This window comes from Terrapene carolina, unplaced genomic scaffold (assembly GCF_002925995.2).
Source record: "Terrapene carolina triunguis isolate 2854851 unplaced genomic scaffold, T_m_triunguis-2.0 Scaffold95, whole genome shotgun sequence".
NCBI classification, from domain to species: Eukaryota; Metazoa; Chordata; order Testudines; family Emydidae; genus Terrapene; species Terrapene triunguis.
In genome coordinates this window covers 25,936,345-25,954,152 of record NW_020664446.1, presented here as the reverse complement: position 1 = coordinate 25,954,152, position 17,808 = coordinate 25,936,345, and positions in this window count along the sequence as shown.

The window sequence follows — 17,808 nt, the reverse complement described above, 5'->3', positions numbered from 1 at the left end:
TTAGACAAGCCAAGCGCAGAATAAAGCACTGACAGGGACTTCAGCTTTTCAAATCTGAGAATTAAGGATGACAGATGCAATCTACAGATAACATTTTTGTCAGTGCCAAATTGCACAAATTTTGTCTACTTAAAATTATTAAATATTTAAAATATCTAACATCTCTTTATGCTGAAAAGCTCCAATGTGGTTACTTTAAATGAAAAGTATTTGATCGGATGTCAATTTGTAAAATTATTATTACATAGATCTTTGTTGTCTCAAGTGGCTACTGTAGAGATAAATTACTGTATTATTTTTAAATTACTATTTTTGTTTTAATAAAAAAGTACTTCTCTTCGCTATCTACCATGAATTGTTTTGTGTTAAAAAAATGCAAGCTATATTTCTAATAACAGAATTAATGGCACACAATTTCTTAGGATACTGATCTAAGATATTCACCTAAACGAAGTAAGGATGATGTTTTGTTAGGTTTTGCTGGTTTTTTTTAATTCTTTAGTGATTTTTCAAGAAAAATACAAAAAAGCACAAAAACAAAACCAATACAATTAGCAAGACATGTAAGGGGCCAGATTGTGGCCCATCCTCTGTGCCCTGACCTCCCTTGCACCAGATGCCCATACTATGGGTGTTAGTGCTGAGGGAAAAGCAAGTTCCATAGAACTGTTACATCCCACCTACATGTGAGAGGAGTGTGGATGAGAAGGGCTGATGGTATATCGCTCCCACCTCCAGAGCAGGGGGGAAATGGAAGGCAGATTGTGACTCTTGTTATTCACAAGAAGCTAATTCATCTGCTAATTGTAGTTCATGGACTTTTTGGAGAGGGGTAGATCTTTGTATTCCAAGCTGTTGAAAGACATTTACATACAGGGTCTGTTCCAAGACCTTTTGAAGACAACAGGAGTCTGTCATTGACTTCAGTTGGCATTGAAGCAAGCCCATATTGTAACAGTAATTTCTTTTCTTTTCTTTTTTTTCTTTTCTTTTTTTTAGAATCAAGAAAAAAATATAGGACAGAATACCCAGCTCTTACTATGATTAACTAAACTTAATTTTCACAGGCATTCAACTATCCAATAAACTCCCTTTTAAGATTTTGTTCTGGAAAATTCACAGAGGTAATGAATGATGTGTACTTCTGCTGTATTTCTTCCCAGTCTTCTTCTATCTATTTGTATTACAGTAGCACATAGAAGCCAATGCCTCATCCTACTGGGCAATGCACAAACATATAGCAAGATAGACTGTAAATTCTTCTGGGGAGGGCTTAAGTGTATGTCTACACCAGAGCTGGAGGTATAATTTCCAGCATGAGTAGAAATGGTCAAAATCTAAATGAAATGTTTCAAAATTAACAGAACACAATGTTTTGATCAACCCAAACCATGGGGGAGTGAGGGTTTTTTGGGGGGTGGGTGGGGAGTGCGTTATGATTATTATTTTCAATTCCCAATAATTTTAAGAATTCAACTTTATATCCTGATTTGAACTTTTTGAAATCTCAGTTCGTTTTTGTAGAATGGGAAAGCCATTTACCACCGGAAGCCTTACCAGCCAGAAGGACAAGAACATGTTCCTAGCTATCATTTTGTTTCTTAAGATGGCATTTCTCTCCACTGATCAAATATTTGTCATGCCATATTTGTGGAAGATCTTATCTCCCAGTGTGAGCTGTAATAATTTGGGACTGTACATTCAGGAAGAGGCAAACTCAGCTTGTTACTTTACTTTATTACTTTATTAGTTCAGATCTCCAGCTGAGGTATAGATTACATAAACAAAATGCCTGTGGATCTATGGGTTACAAAGGTTACAGAAGTCTCCACTGGTCACAATGCAGCTATTTAAACCTATGCATAGTAGAGATAAAGCTCTTCCAAATCAGAATGTTTGTGTTCCACATGGTGCAAGGGACTAAACAGGTACAACAGAGTGAAGAATTGGGCCCTACATGTCAGCATAACCCTCTCATATGATGACCTTACTCATACCAGTGCAAATCCATCCATTCAGTTAGTAGATAATTCAATTTCCTCATGACTCTAATGGTATAAGCAGATGATTTTGCCCATGCTTTAATTTCTATAAATGACCCTTTATTCTGGCTGCGGGTAGCAAGGCACCAGATGAATATACATTATTTATCAGAAATGGACTTAGCTGTTATTGTGAATAATAGCAATTACAAAATTAGGCATGTGTTCACAGAGTGTTGTGTGTATATATAGTTACAGTCCTTGGTACCTGACACCCATTTAACAGCAAACGAGTGGTTCGTATTATATAATATAATCATTAGCCACACTTTCAAAATTAAAAGAAATTACAGCCATCTTTGGTTGAAGTTATCCATTTTTTTGACATTCCCTAGCTAGAATCATTTATAAAAGGAACTTGCTAAACACCTTCAAGGGTATACTATATAAAATATGCAATATTACTAGTATTGTACTGTACTTGTTGGATGATGTTTTTAATGAAAAATATACTGAGATATGTATATATAAGCCAAACTCACCATGCACACAATGTGCCTTATGTTACCACGGCTATGTTTTCAGGGGAGATTTACCACAAATGCAGTAGCAGAGCTGGGGGTGATGGGTCACTGGTGGTGCCACCTGCAGTTAAACCTATTGGCTAGCATGTTATCATGCCTGCTGCACCCTTTGCCCCTGTACTGCAGCCCTAATCCCAGCCAGGTGCAGAGGGAAAGCTTGGGGCAGGAAGGGCTGGAGATTGTACTCTTCCAGCATGCACGGGCAGTGGCAACTCCTGTCCCATTGGGCTGGACCCAGCTTCCCACTCTGGATGTAGCAACCTGGTGCATGGTTTTTCAGAGCCTCCTGCCCCTCCATCATGACAGAGGGGTGGCTGACCCAAATTTCAGTGTGTGGTGGTGTGAGCTGGTGCATGGGGCCGGTTTTGTTCAATATCTTCATTAATGATCTGGAGGATGGCATGGACTGCACTCTCAGCAAGTTTGCAAACGACACTAAACTGGGCTGGAGGGTAGGGATAGGATACAGAGGGACCTAGACAAATGGGAGGATTGGGCCAAAAGAAATCTGATTAAGTTCAACAAGGACAAGTGCAGAGTCCTGCACTTAGGATGGAAGAATCCCATGCACTGCTACAGACTAGGGACCGAGTGGCTAGGCAGCAGTTCTGCAGAGAAGGACCTAGGGCTTACAGTGGACAAGAAGCTGGATATGAGTCAACTGTGTGCCTTTGTTGCCAAGAAGGCTAACGGCATTTTGGGCTGTATAAGTAGGAGCATTGCCAACAGATCGAGGGACGTGATCACTCCCCTCTATTCGTCATTGGTAAGGCCTCATCTGGAGTACTGTGTCCAGTTTTGCGCCCCACACTACAAGAAGGATGTAGAAAAAATGGAGAGAGTCCAGTGGAGGGCAACAAAAATGATTAGGGGGCTGGAGCACATGACTTATGAAGAGAGGCTGTGGGAACTGGGATTATTTAGTCTGCAGAAGAGAAGAATGAGGGGGGATATGATAGCTGCTTCAACTACCTGAAAGGGGGTTCCAAAGAGGATGGATCTAGACTGTTCTCAGTGGTACCAGCCGATAGAACAAGTAGCAATGGTCTCAAGTTGCAGTGGCGGAGGTTTAGGTTGGATATTAGGAAAAACGTTTTCACTAGGAGGGTGGTGAAGCAGTTGAATGGGTTACCTAGGGAGGTGGTGGAATCTCCTTCCTTAGAGGTTTTTAAGGTCAGGCTTGACAAAGCCCTGGCTAGGATGATTTACTTGGGGATTAGGTCCTGCTTTGAGCAGGGGGTTGGACTAGATGACCTCCTGAGGTCCCTTCCAACCCTCATAGTCTATGATTCTATGGTGTCACAGCGCCATATGATCTCATGTGCCATGACACAATGCCTGGAGTGGGGAGACAGGCACAGCCCCACAGGAGACACAACTGCTGGATGAGTGTGGGGCTGGTTTGCTCTCCAGCCCCTGTGAAAATTGGTGTCATACATCTCCTTTTGTCAGTTCCTAAATGCTTGAAAAGGCACCAGGCATACACAAAGTCCCCCAGGAGGTATGGGAAGTTGCCCCCTTCCTCCCCCTCCACCACTAACCAAACGGGGCAGGAGTCTGCTCTATTTCCTCCTCTTTCTGTATACTGATGCTACATGTTATGAATTTCCCCCCCTAATTATTAGATGATTATTGGTAATAGCTGGGCCAATGAAAACAAGAAGAACACAATTGCTTCTGTAGGTCTACCATTATCAATTGATAGTTCTACTTGGGGTTAGTGTACAGGGTGGCAAAGCAGTTTCATGTGGTTGTATCTGCCCCTGACTCTTCCCTCTCCCCATCCTGCAATGCTGACTACTATGATAGACTGTAATTTCAGTGACTACTAAAAAAACACAGTAAAAGCAGTGATATTTCAACTGCAGATCTGTTAAAAAGTAATGTTACTTCAAAACAAAAAGCACAAAGAAAGCTAGTATGTAAAAGCAAATAGGGAACACAATGTGTGTCACTGAGCCCCTTATAAGTGGATTTGGATTCACCTGGACAGCCCCAGCTCAGCTCAGCTCAGCTCAGCTAAGCTAGCTCTCTCTCTCTCTCTCTCTGTATTGGCACAGGTGTATATGCAGACAGGGAAAAATTAAAGGGTGTGGTGCATATGCAGTAGGATTCCCTAACCTATCAGGCCCAGCTGTTGGGTATATCTGGGACAGGAAGGGAGCAGTAGGACTCTGATAGAGGAGAGACTAGGTTTAAGGAAAGGGTGAAATCTGTGCTTTTGCTTGACTGCTAGTAGGGGAGATATTTTATTTTAATAGGCTTAGTTTTGTAGATGGAGGTGTATTTGAGCTGAGAAGCAAACAACTTCTCAGCCTTTTGCCTGGGAGTTGGCTGCTCATATCTGGGGGAAGAGATAAGGTATCCTCAGATACACTACTTTAATTTTCAACTCACTCTTTGATCTGAATTACTCACTTTGATTTTTGTAGATATCTTCTTGAAAATCTTCTAGTAAAACTGCACTCATCAAAGTAAATATGCTAGTTTGTAGGACAAATCCACTATTGCCTCACTACATTCCTCTACAAATCAGGAATAATGTGGGTGTGTGAATTAAATAAATAAATAGTGAGCCACCGCTATAGTGGGATTTTGCTATTTGTAATTTTACAGTATTTGAGTGATTGCCAAGTACTGAAACTAAACTCATTTGTTCATATCTACTATTTTCCATTCATTATCTGTGAGGTATTTTCATTTATCCAATCATAAAGTATACACAGTACCAGCTCAAATAGTCTGGTAATAATAGAAGTAATTGGCTTAGTTTGCAGCAAGGGAGATTTGTTAGATATTAGGAAAAACTTTCTAACTTGAAAATAGATTAGCTAGGTAACCTGTTTCAGTGCTTGTTTGTAGAATCTCCATCATTGGAAGTTTAGACAAACATCTGTGAAGGATGATATCTAGATATACTTAATACTGCCTCAGAGCGGGGGATGGACTAGATGACCTCCAGAGGTCCCATCCAGACCTACATTCCTATGATTCTATGAGAACAACTCATGGTCTGAAAGTATTTGTCAAAAATATTTAGTGAATACTTTCAAATACTGAATATATTCACAGCTAACAGGACTAGTTTATGAATGATTTACAAACACAAAATCATTGAGATTTTTGTGTTGATTAATATTTGACTAGCTCTAAAATATATATATTTCTTCTTAATTCTGTACCTCTCCTTGCTTCTAACCAGAGTGATCACTGGTACCTCATTCTCCTATTTCAAGTATATTTTCATTCCAGTAGTTCAACAGCGAAGCCTCTGCTTTTTTCCTATTACTAACACATAGTGTATGCAGCTGCATTGCAAAAAGCACCCACATAACCCCCAGAGGTCATTTTTATTAGTGGCATCCACTCATGGGGCAGAAGAGGGCATCATCTATTGGCTTCTAGGTCTGTGATTCAGTGATAGCCCATATGCTGGCACATAGCCTCTAGCAGAAGTAATGCTATAGTTATCACAGACAGACTGAGCAAGCCAGAGGGGGGAAAAAAAAACTAGAAAGGAACAGCAATAGCTTTATTACAGTGGAAAGCAAGTGAGTGGATCATAACTCGCTGGCAGTAATTGGTAACTCAGGATACAGTTACTGGTAAATAAAAATACACAAGTAAAAAGTGCTGTGTTTTTGAAGGCACACTATAACAGACGCCCAATCACCTCCTGAAGTGAAGCTCACAATATTTAATTAAGTTGGGAGGAATCTAAGGGACTCATGCTTCTGTGTTCAGTAACATAGCAAGAAAGGGGAATGCAAGCAGCAGAGTCCTCCAAAGCAGCAGCTTTTGTGAGTGAATCATGGGAGCCAGAGGGTGAGCCAGGTGCCCATTCCTATTAGCGTATTATACAGAATTGTGTGTGTACAAAAGACAAGTAACCTCCTCAGGCAGTGGTCAAGAGAAGACTGTGCTGATGAAAACAGAAAAGCACATTCCTGCTACATGGCAAGACTAAGCAGATTGTTTGTTCTTAACTCTTTTTCTGCACCGCTTAATATCAAGAGTTATCAAAACTAAAAGCAGATTGGCTAAATATGGAACAAATAAATGTACATATAACAACCACAAACTTACCCCATGCAAAAAGCTTTCTGAAATGTTTGTCTTTTCTATTAAATAATTGCTTATGATAGCACCATTGGCAAGAAGCTTACATGGAAATTAGTGCAAAACTAAACTGTTTTTTTCCTCCCTCCCAACCCCCTGATTTTTCAAAAGTAAGGTCTACATTTTCAAAAGCAACCAGTGATTTTGGGATTCTGACATAAGGGACTGATTTTTACCAAGGGCTGCCCCCTGAACATTGGACACACTTCTGGATGGACATCCAGAAACTGAGGCACCCAATTCACCTGTCTCTTTTTAAAATCAGCACCTATAGGTTTTGCCCAACTATGCATAATTTTTCTACCAAATTATTTTAAATATATATATTTAGCAAAGTATTTCATAAGACAAGGTAAAAGTCTGTTGCCAGTGCTACAAAATGGAATCTATAATAGGATAATATAACCACAAGTTAACTGGATTTTTCTGGAATTCCAGTACTAAGAAAAAAACCCTAAGGTTTAAGAACTATTTCATGTTGATGACTGCAGAATAATAATCTTACATACTTCCGATTGGCTAAGGAGTGGGGAAAGGCAAAATCAGAGCATTATGTCCTCTTGTATATATGATGGGACACAGTGTAGAGTGCATTAACTACTAAGACAATCAGCCCCTCACCCTCAGAGTTTTTAGAATAGTTGTACTGGAAAAGACTGTAGCTGCTCCAAGTGGCATAGCAGCTTTAAAAAAAACAAAAACACAGCAATACTCAAATACAGTCCAAGTGGTTTGTGTTCAGAGAATAAGCTTACAAATGATTATTATCTTTTTGCTCTTGATGTAGCAGCTGCCAGACACTAGCACAAGGTAGTCCCTGGAGAAGTTATACCCTACTTATAAAATTCAAGCGGTTTAGTAAGAATTGCAGCTGTTGAAGAATTAGGATTGCCACTAAACTGGTTCATTCACCTGTAACAACAACTTAAGATGCTGCAATCCATTCAATCATAACACATACCAAGGTAGGTTCTGCATCTTTTGTTGGCTAGCTAGTTAGGTCTTAGGCACAACTGCCATAATGAAATAAGCACTCTCAAATGTCAGAGTTCCTGTCCTCCAGAAGGGAAAATACAAAATATGTTAAGATCAAGGCAGACACATATGCTGAACTGCAACTCAGTCTAAAACCATTTCACAAGGTAGCCACAAGATATGTACACAATATATTAGCTTATGAGCATAGTTTCGTCAGCGTAATGCAGCTGAAAATGAATACTAATACATTGGGAATCAGATGATTTACCAAGAGTAGCAGAAATGTTGACATTACCGCTATCATTTTTTCCCCACCAGAAATGTTCCTAAACCATTAGATAAGGCAGTGTATGATGAAGCATTTAGCACAATGTCGCAAAACAAGAATACATGACCCAGAGCACTGAATTAATGAGATGAGCAAACGAAATGCTTACATTCTTTTGGTAGTGTTTTCCAGCGTCATCACAAAAAAGGTCTGATTCTCACATTGCTCATGGCACCCTTAGCCCTGTTACCTCGGTCAATGTATTGCTAGCATGGGAAGGGGCAATATGAAATCTGTAAAAAGGTCTGCTACTGCTTCTTGGTGCTGACTCCTTTCTCTCACTCTTAACTTGTGCCTCAGCATTTTCAGGTTCCCATTTGGTCAGGACTAGAAATACACACACACACACACACACACACACACACACACACACACACAGAGCTGCTCTGGCAGGGTTCTGGTGAGATCTGAAATACAGAACATAGTGAGTGCCACTAGAGGGCTCCCCAGCTATTTACGGGATATTCCCCAATTCCTGTGCACTGTAACTAGAATAGGTATTTTCATGGCATCTGTAGTCTGACTAGAAGCAGGAAATACCAGCAAATACCAGAGTATTCAAGAAATATCCAGCCAAATTTTACAGACACGAGAGATTTAGATGACAATCTAAACTCCTGGGTTTCTTACTGAGACTAAATTCAAAGACAAACTTTCTATGCAAACACATCAAGGACCGGATCCATTCCCAGGTGTACAACGGAGCTCCAGCAGAAAGTCCATTAGGAAGGAAGATTGGCAAAGTAGCTGCAAGTACTCATCCGGACTGAGAGGAGCAATGCAGCCCAAAAGTGGGACAGTCTGTCTTGGGAAGGGCATAATACCTGAGGATCTCCAAGGGGGATTTCAATCTGCCCTGCTCCGTTGGAATGCCAAAGGGAGGGCAGCAGCAGCAATACTACCTGTCCTTTACAAGGGCATAGTATTCCTCATTACGTGGAGAGGTGCAAATTGTGGCTCCAGCTGGTATGAAGCCAGCCTCGTGTGTTTTGAACAGTTGATATACTGAAGATAAAATAAAATACAATATACTGAATAAGAAAAACTAGAGACTTCATTGCAAATGTCAATTCAGTCTTAACTATAGTAGCACTATTGTCTGTAATAACTTGTAATATCTGCATGAACCTTTAACACCGTTAATATAAATATTCAAAATCTATTTTAGTTCAATTTGCACAATAATCTAACCTGCTCCGTGAAACTGCAGGTTCTTTAGTCTTTGGAAGGCATCCCGCTGAGCTGGAATTCCCTTAAGGCAGATTTCCCTTGGCTGCTGAATTACATGCATTAACCCTGGCAAATGTCCATATCTCCCTTATCATCCACAATTAAGCACACATTGGCTCCAAACTGGCACATAAAGGCTGAAGCTTCATGTATCAAAGAAAATAATTTTGAGGATTCCAATAGTAATCATTACACCATAATTGCATTAGGAACTGGGTATGACTGATGTTAACCTACAAATCTAGCTCACATCTGTGAGTTGGGTCAAACTTTTACACCCCAAACACAGAAAAAAGTACACCTCTACCCCGATATAACACGAATTCGGATATAACGCAGTAAAGCAGCACTCCGGGGGGGAGGGGCTGCGCGCTCCAGCGGATCAAAGCAAATTCGATATAATGCGATTTCACCTATAACGCGGTAAGATTTTTGGGCTCCCAAGGACAGCGTTATATCGGGGTAGAGGTATATTCCACAACTAACTGCCATTGCAAATCCTCGTCAGAGCAACCCCAACAAACTTACCTTCTCAGCACACCACATCCCTTGACCACAAAATTGAAGTACTAAGCCTTTGTTAGTAATAACAACGTAGGCTGAGATTCTCAAAGGGGCCTAAGTGTTATGTATTCAACTCCCATGGATCTCTGGAAATCCCAGTCAGAATGTTATGGGATGGAGGAATATTGCCCAGTTCCTATCTAGAAAAGAGAAAAAACCTTGATCAGGAACATTACAGCTTCTGCCTGCTCTTCACCCAATTAATCAATTCAAGGTTAATAAGTTAGCATGAGTTCCTTGGGGGAGAATTACAGCTAAGTTGGCAGCAGACATCTTATCTCCTCAAAGAGTGGGAAAGAGCAAAGAACCATATATAGAGAGAATGCTGATAAGTTGAAAGGATCCAGATGAGGCTATGGCCTGATTTGTTTTCATGGTTGGACTGAAAGCTGGAAGCTCTGTCCTTAGCATTGAATTTACCAAAGTATCTTTCTTTTTCTGATTGGACATTGCATATTTATTCACCCTAGTATTGGGGTTCAATTTTAAACATTTCAGCCAAACTATAGGAAATAAAAGATGTGACAGTGAAAGTAACTATGCTATAAACCCTGTCAGATTACATTCGGGTGGTTTTGAGCACCTGGAACTCCATAGAAAAACTAGATATGATCACTATGTAAACCAACCAGCTCAGACAATAAACAAGCCTTCCAATGGCAAGACCTATCACAGCATGCAGAGTTGGGGACATCATGGAATAGCCTCAAAGATTCATTATTTCCAACTTGGATTTCAAGTCAAATCCAGGAGGCGGGGGGGCAGACAGATCTTTGGTAAGCTGGCTAACTGTTATTTACTCATGCAGACTGTGCTACGTCCCTTGCCGCACAATTCTGACAGTGCTGAGTTATTTCTTAAACTAGAGGCTCTGTCTGCTATACTATACTGAGCATTTCCCTTCAAACAGGGAGCTTGTCCCAAATATGCAGATACCTCTATAGCTTACCTGTCCCAGCTAAGAAAATACCTAACCAGCTCACTGCATCAAAACATACAAAGAAGGAATTGTAAAGCCATCTTGGAGCAGCATAAGACCATTTTTATCGCAAATTAAAGCTTACTTTTCTGAATTCAGGCAAAGGGATCAGAAAATACCTCAGGCCTTCCCTTCCGTGGTATTGAGACCTGTACCTTTTAAGTGGTTTAGCTTCCCAGACATGAATTCTGGGAGAGGGGTGCTGCAGAAGCCCATGTTCTGCTATGCTGAGGCAGCTGGGAAGTGCATCCCTGAATCAAAATGATCTTTTTCATTCACCTTGGATCCAGAGTTATTACTGTACCACACCTTTCACATTATTTAAATATGGGAGGAGTCTGTGGTCATTAACTAGATAATAGGAACTGTGGGAAAGGGAGTCATGAAAAACTGACTATTTTTCTCTTTAGTTGAGAGTAATACCCACATTTAGTTAGAGATCATGGGCAGATTCTCTTCTGCCCAGAGCCCTGCTTGGCACAGGATTAGGGGCATCAAGGAGTTTGTCTGTCTCCTGGATTCTGAGGATCAGCTTTAGCTTGCATTCAACTTCTTCCATACATCTCTAATTTGTGCTACTGACTTAGATCCTTAGACCGTACTGCAGTGGAGCACGGATGTATCAGAGCTGAGTTCTGCCACACCGCTTTCTCAACGCTCTCTGTGCCTACATGCCCCCTCCTGCTTGCAACATGCAATTTATGCTGAGTGAGGGTGGGACACAGGGTAAAGATACAGACCTGTCACCTGTGTGCTAATAGGGAGTACCCCTCCTACAGGGGAATTTTCTTCTGGTGATGTGTGGGCAGTTTCTGGCCCCTTTGTGCCTCCTGAGTTGTGCAAAGGGGCTGGATCTCAATAGGCAATCTGGCCCATAGTTGTCTGAACATTTCTGTTTACTTTTCTGTTATCACAGTATGTTTCTGAATATAACATTTACATTTTCTAAAACATGTATGATTTTATCTCTCTTCAAATTATGCCTGCAATAAAAACATTTTTGTTCAGTAAAATACAGTTGGAAAATAATAAAAAGAATGCAGCCATGACTATTTTTCTTTTTTGCCTCCTTCCTGCAGTAGTAGAATCACTGGAGCACAACTAAATATTAAAAGAATCAGGTGCCAAGCTTTGAAAGCTATTCTTAAGGGAGTGCATGTAATTCTTGGCTTCACAGACAGCTGTTCATACTGCCAGTATTATCTCTGGATCAATAGCATGGTTGCAGCAGGATATTGGCTGGGATACCTTGTCCTTAGAGTTAGACACGGTTTTAATTTTTTCCTAATTAATTTGTCACAATAAACATGTAGGCAAATAATTACCTTTATGAATTTAATGAGCAATCTCTAGATTAGGCTTTTAAGGAACAAGAAAGCTTTTATATCTCATTAAATAAATCCACACAACAACTTACATATGGATTGTGCTTCACTTTTGCTTTGTATAATCCATCTCTCTCTTTATTGCAGTTTGCTATTCCATCAGACATTTCTGAAATTATTCTTCAGTAATTGCTATTGAACAGATCTCTCTGAGTATTAACCATTTGCTATTCGAGAGGGATTAATTAGATATGATTTGTCATATGATATATGATATTGCTACTCTTGATTGGATGAGTGTGCAACTATTTTTGGCATCAATACTCAGATGAATGAATTTAAAATGTTTTCTGCTAATATTCACATATACAACATTTTGACATTTGCTTCCTGAAAACAATCATGTTTGTAAGACTTATTCATACAAATATTCTTAAGAGGGACACGTGGTTGGTCAAAGCAAATTCATTTTAAAATTCAAGAAAATTGCCACTTTTAAATTTACTTATCTTTAGTATTAATTCACCCAGATCTAGCAACTTTAGTGACCTTCGTTACACACGGTTCATTAGGAGTGAATCTGAGGTGAGTGCTTTCTTGTGCAAAGTTTTCTGATATTGAAAAGAGCTTGAGGTGTTGGGTCAAATTTATGATTACTTTTTGATTGGTGTTCTGTGAACATAAGCAAGTGTAAAGTAAATTATCATTGTTCAATAAGATGGTCAGGAATATATTGTGAGAGAATTACATCTATCTTAGGTATTGCTATGGCCCCCATTACCATTGTGTCTGAGTGCCTTGTATTTATCCTCACAGCACCTCTGTGAGATAAGGAAGTGATTTTCACTCCATTTTACAAATGGGGACTTGGGCTCAGTGAGGCTAAGTGTCTTGCCTGAGGTCACACCAAAAGTCTGTGGCAGAGCAAGGAACTGAACCTGTTTCTCTTCAGTTCTAAGTTAATACTCTAGCAGCTGGCTCATCCTCCCTTTCCACACTACTGTCTGTTTATTTAATTTTATTTTACTTTGCCAGCCCTCTCTCCATATGCACATCTGCTCAAATGTCTGGAAGCCCTAGACAGCTGGTTTGCTGTCACCACAGCTTATCATAATTGTGTCATTGTTACCATTTGGATCCACCTGTTGCCTCTAGTCTTATACAGAGATTGTACACTCATTAGTACAAGAACTCTCTCTTATGTGTGTTTATTGTGCCTAATACCATGGGCCTGGAGTCATTTACTGCAACCAGAAATACAAATAATAATAATTAATAATCAGCAGGACTTGAAAATAAGTCATTCCTAAAAGAGAGATATAAAAAAGCCCCCAGAAAATATGGGCAATAATTAAGAAGTTGATTGTTTCAGGGACAATACAAATTTCTCATTGGTCAGAATTCATTAAGCAATCCAGTGTACTAATACATATGTAAAATCAACCATTTCTAACAACAACTCTTTCCTTTATATTTCCTGATTAAAAAGGAAACATTCAATGAACACAGACTTTAAAGGGGTAATTAAACAGAGCTCAGGAAATAATAAACCCATTTAATGAGCAAGGCCTTCTTAGGCTTGCCATTTAAGCTACTTTTGTTGTTGGAGAAAAAAAGAATTCTGTCCAAAGAGCTGCTTAATATTATTAAATCAATGAGTTTGTAATGCCAATGTGATTACATGGCAGATTATAATGTAAATTGGGTACATCTTATTTGTATATCTGCAAATTAAAACAAATATTTTACTGAAAAAAAATCTCACTGGTATTTTCTTTGTGGGACTGGTTCTCATCTCCCATTTGGTGTAAATCAGGAATAACTAACCTGAAAGTTTACACAGGTGCAAATTAGACCAGAATCCAGTTTCTTGGTCTATTGGTGCCATTCTAAACAAAAATAGCTAATTGGAATTTTTGGCAGTATGATTATTTTAATAAATATTTTCTATGTGCTTTTTAATGTTTTTAATATTTGACCAATACTGTATTGAGCATCTAGTAGCAAAGTTCCTGGTCAGATAGAGGAGTTAATAGTCTTAACCCAGCCAGTTACAAGATGGAAGAAATGCCCTACAAGAAATGCCTTTACTGCTATTACAACCTGTGAAAATATTAAAATATAAAAGGGGGAAATGGTTTTTCATGTGTTTAAAATGGATAGTTTGAACTGTGCATTGCTATAGATAGTATATTGTTAATTTGTTAATATTTTATGTTAAAGATCAGTGCAGTAGCTGATAAGAAAACAGACCTTCTTGGCCTTACATTAACTTTATAATATTTGATGTGAATACCTTCTGAGTTCTGAGCTCACAGTGCTAGGGCTGAGCTACTGGGAAAGAATTCAGAGTTCACTATGCCACCTGCTAGCTGTTCAATTGTCTCCTGGACCGGAACAGGAAGAGCCTTGACTATTGAGTGGCAACTGTCCAAATCTACACCCAGTCTTCAAAAGAGGGACTCTTACTCAACTTACCTGTTAGGCTTGAGTTGCTGCATTAACTTTACTAACACAAGGATCCTGCCATTCCCAGCAAAACTGTTCCTCAGCCTTGGAAGCAGGATGGAAGAAGGAAGCTAGAAAGCACCTGAGTAGAGCGACCTATCCCATATATAAGGTGAGCGAACACTGCTGGGTGCACACTGAGATCCCTCTCACTTACAGTGTTCCATTGTGTTCTATGGCTATATATCCCTATCGAAAATTGCCACTGGTGGCTGCCCAACCTCCCCTTTTCCCAGCAGGGGTTTTAGTCATACAGGGCACTCTGCATCGCCTATTGTGATCACCAACTTCAGCAGGATTTCAAAATGCCAAAGCTCGGGACTAGCTGAGTACCTTGCAACTCACAGACACTTTGACAGAATTCTGCATCCGCTTTAGGATTAAGTTCTAGACACAAAAAGCAAACTGGTTCATTTTAGCACCTTTCCCATAGGGCTCTTGGAGCTATTATTTTCTGCTGCTCTATCAGAGGGTGAACATAAAGCTATTTCCACATAATTGTCCTAGAAAAGAGACACATCATTTATTCTAAACAAAAAAAAAAGCCACAGTTCCAGCCAATTTACTACAAGGGAAAGATGACTTTAGTTTTAGAAAGGTGTCTTTCCAGAGCTGATTTCTGTGCTGTGTGGATCTCCACATTAATTCACTATGCAGAAGTGCCATCTACCTGGACAAGAGGTTTCTTATTTTAAGTTCAGTAGATTTGATTGATCCTTCTTTCACTCTGATAATGATTTCAAATTTTAAACTTGTTTTCTTTTTACTTGAGATATTGTTCTGTGGGAATGTTAGGCTGGTACTGAACCATGACTATTGCTTACTGTACAACACTTACTTGGTTCACTTGGCCTCTTCCCCCTTCTTCTGCATCTCATTCTTCTTTTTACATAATACTTCACGCTATCTGGGGCAGGGACTTGTTGCTTAAAGTCTGCTTAGCACAAAAGGCTTCTGTTCCCTGATTGGGGTCTCTAGGTGCTTCTGTAATTTCAAATAATAAATTTAGATTTTGCTGTAAATTTCTAGTTGGGGCAGATTATACATAGTATAAAATGTTTTTATAGTCCCCTTTGCTGTCTCACAACCTTCCCTCCACACCAGTTTGGAAGTCCTGCCATTTTTTTCAGTAGGGCAGGAGCTTTTGGTGTCATTTTCACTTGCTTTTCATTTTACAATCTAATGAAGCTCCTGGGACAAAATCCCATGGGGGGCTTAGTTCTCTGTAGCTTATTGACCCACATTTGTTTATATTATCAGAGCACCCAGACACAGTGAATGGCAGTATCCATATCTCATGGGATATTGTGTGTAGTTTCCATCATGAACACCTATGTGGCAGTTTAAGCTGATTAATTGCATTGTCTGGCTTAATAATGAGTTTCCTTCTTAACAGACTGGAAGGTGAGCAGGGTAGAAATGCTCAAGAAGACAAAACATCCCGAGATGCACATGAAAAGGAAGTGGCTACATATGAAGAGGTATGCGTCTTTCTGTCTAGCTGACCTGAACCACTGAGAGGCCACACTCTGGGTTAGACTCAGCTCTACTCACTGATGGGGTACTGTATGGTTGGCTGGACTGACAATGGAACTTCTGTGTGAATAAACCCACTTTTGTCTTTCTCTGCATGTAGTTAGTCTGAATGTTAGAACATCAGACCACTAATATGTGAGATACTGTTTCTTTGGGTAAGAGCATGAATAGCAAAGTAAATAACTACATCTTCCCAGGATAGTTGGCACAACCAACTCCCACAGTGACAGATGGGGAAAATATACCCTTGAGCTAGACAAGGACTTTGTAGCACTGTCGTCATTTAAAAATTTTGGATCAATCACCTATAATAATCCCCCCTCCCTTTACTGACCTCATGCCACTTAGCAATTCAAATATTTCATTAACATCTGTATTTTTTCCAAACAAATGTATGCCTTTCCAATTTAACATCCTCCCCAGAGTCTTTTACTTCTAATTTAATTTTAACAAATTGATGTTTATGTTCCTCAGCAGTATATTACGTGAGTATGCCATTTGCCCATCCAATAGCCTTTTAAATAATTTGTAGAAAACCTAGATATTCTTCCTGGGGTACCTTAAATATACCCTTAAAACTGGTGTTGTCTCAATGAGAAACAACTGACCTGGTTAAAACTCAGCAGTTTTCTTCAATGGGAATTGGTGAAAAAAAATTCTTAGTTTTCCATCTGAGTGCTTTTGCAAACCTGAGTTTCCCTTCTATGTCTATTCATCCTCTTGCTTTAAGTTTTCCTTGGCATTACTTAAGCTTTGATACCATGTTTTGAACAAACCCGACTTGAAAGTGAAACTCCTCTGAAACCATAGATTTCTACCTGGTTTTGGAAAGAGCAAAATCTGCATTAATATGACATAAAAACATAAACTGACCTAGGTTTGGTGAAAACAGGGTTTACATTCACCAAAAGCAGGGCTAGGATACATCAAGGAGGTTTGTGAGCCTGAGAAAGTTTTTAAATGAAGACTGATTGAATTTTGGGATTATAACAAGATTTGAGACGAAGTTTTGAATGGTTTGTGTTTCATTCTGTGAACATTCTGCACACCTGCAACATATAGTGTGTATATGTTTGACAAAGTATATTTTTTCTAGTGTGAACTGTATATTGATTGCATAATCCCTGGCTCTGAAATTTCCCAGTAATTCCTGTACTGTTTTCATACCTTGTCATTTAAAGATACTAATTAAATATGATAGCCATGGCAAATTAACTGCTTTATAGTTGCTTTAATATTACATACAAATGCAAAGAAATCCAACACAACCATCACTGAAGCTCATTCTGTATCAGTTATAATGTCCAGTAAAACCCTCAAATTGCAACAAAGTAAAACACCTTCCAGAATGAGCCCTTCTAAATTAGCATATTCTAGTCATTATCACGGTGATATTTGGATCTGCATATTCCAAACTGTACATTAGTGCTTGATCACAAAAGGAGAGTCTGTCATTTAACTTGTTGCCATTTTTCCTATCCAGTCTGTCCTATAACATCCTATTGACAAATGAATGTCCTTGACTTTTACAGGTTAATCATATAGGGTTTTCAGTTATCTGTGTCAAGAATAAACCATGAAATTCATAGATTCATAGATTCATAGATTCTAGGACTGGAAGGGACCTTGAGAGGTCATCGAGTCCAGTCCCCTGCCCGCATGGCAGGACCAAATA